This window comes from Anneissia japonica, unplaced genomic scaffold (genome assembly GCF_011630105.1).
Source record: "Anneissia japonica isolate Jap-2015-1 unplaced genomic scaffold, ASM1163010v1 scaffold5088_len281106_cov177, whole genome shotgun sequence".
In the NCBI taxonomy this organism is placed as follows: domain Eukaryota; kingdom Metazoa; phylum Echinodermata; class Crinoidea; order Comatulida; family Comatulidae; genus Anneissia; species Anneissia japonica.
In genome coordinates, this window is record NW_022714400.1 from 4,264 (window position 1) to 6,096 (window position 1,833).

Below are 1,833 nucleotides of genomic sequence, written 5' to 3' on the forward strand. Positions count from 1 at the left end.
TAATGTCAGTTAATTCTGACGAAACGTGAAAACATTACCAAGTATATTTCCTTGCTAGCCTAGCTAGCCTAGGCCCTGGCCTATGCTAGCTCTGTCTCTTATACACATCTAAAAAAAGTAAAATATTTAATATATAGGCTATTAATCTACAGTAATGTGTTTTAATAGGTATACCATCAGGCAGAGACGACTCGAACCCTAAAGGTGGCAGTGAAGGTAAAATACTATTCCATAGGAAATTTGGTAAGTTTAACCATACGTTAGTTTTTAACTAGGCCTATTGATGTTCCACGTTTGAAAACTTGTGTCACAGGAACACCAACTTCCTGATAATAACTGCTGTTGGTGTTGAAGTGGTAGTACCGTACTGTACAAATATTATCTGATAATTTATGCATTCAAGCATAAACCGGAAGCTATAGCAATGTCAATTCACCAGGATTGTGCTTTCGATATTATAATTTTGTCTCCAGCATATGAATAGACAAAATGCTTGTCTGGGATATCTGATCAATATTTCCGATAATGTTTTTTTTTTTTGTTTTTGTTTTTGTTTCCAAGGTTTTTTCTTTAAATGTAAATATAGGCCTATTTATTATTATTAATCAAATAAGTTGTTTTTTTCTCTTATAGAACTTAGAAATAATGTACTTGAACCATGGAGGGACTAATTCCTCCAAGCCTGAACATGTGGGTTTATAGGATAACATTCTTGGCCCCGTTGTGATGACTTGTTTTGAATTACAATACACATGCCTAATCAACAGTGTAAGCCTATAATTTTAAAATGTTGAGAAAGGTGGTTACCTGAAACATGAGTATTATGCCCTACTGTTAATACTATTTCCCCCAGTGTTCAGCCAACGGTTCTTTGTGGCGTCCCACAAAACGGTTCTTTGGCACAGAATCAATACCGTGCCGGGAACGCCAAAGAACCGTTCTTCGGTGTCATATCGATATTTCATTGCATCATTGAATATTTTCATTTCTTATTCAGGAAACAGAAACATCGGTATTGTAATGTTGTCAATCATGTCAATGCTAATAATTACAGTTCCATAATGTGTATGGTAAGTGTTGTAATAGCCTATTACAGTACACTTTTTATACGAACACTGAGGCTGAAATTGCTTAAAAATTAAGAACAAAATAAGAACAAATTGAGGCTGAGGTAAAATGTCCAATGAGATTTTTATTTTTAAAAATTAGAAAAACCAAAAGATATATCTATCTACCTTATGTGCAGTAGGTGTGACTATGTAATACCTCTATAATACAGTACAAGACGTATACCTACTTGTCATTTGGGGCCATTTTTACCAGGGCCTTTTTTCTGGGGACGTTTTTTCAGTGGCTTTTTTTTCGGGGCCAGTGTTTCTTGGGTGTTTCAGTACAGTGTAAAGTATACTGGTACAATAATACATTTGTATGTTTGAAAAGTGTGTAACATAAGAACAAAATAAGAACATTTTGAGTTTGAAATTGGCCAAAAAATAAGAACACTGAGCCTGGGCAAAATTTTACTGGTTCTTATAAAAAAAAAAAAGAAGTGTATTTGAATGTAATTCCCTTCAAATTCGTGACCACTTTTTCAAAGAAACAAATAACAATATTCAAGGTCTAGTCTCCACACTGAGCTAACCCTCTCTGTTAAAACTAAACAGAGACCCACCCCAAATTTTCAGGTCCAAAGGTGGTCTCGAATTGGAGGGCGAACTGTATAGTATGAACAATAACTAAGTGTTTCAGAGAAATTATAAACACATATAATGCACCAAATTCAATAAACTTGCAACTTTTGGTAACTAATATATATATATATATATATATATA

General features: G+C 33.9%; 1 long non-coding RNA gene across 1 annotated transcript in view; it reads left to right on the forward strand.

Annotated features, from left to right (window-relative positions):
• Positions 1-119: 119 nt before the first annotated feature.
• LOC117109023 overlaps positions 120-1,833 on the forward strand; it is a 3,338-nt gene continuing 1,624 nt past the window's right edge. Inside the window, exons 1-2 of the long non-coding RNA XR_004445451.1 lie at positions 120-243; positions 998-1,070. This is a non-coding gene — a long non-coding RNA (uncharacterized LOC117109023). The remainder of the gene's footprint in view (positions 244-997; positions 1,071-1,833) is intronic.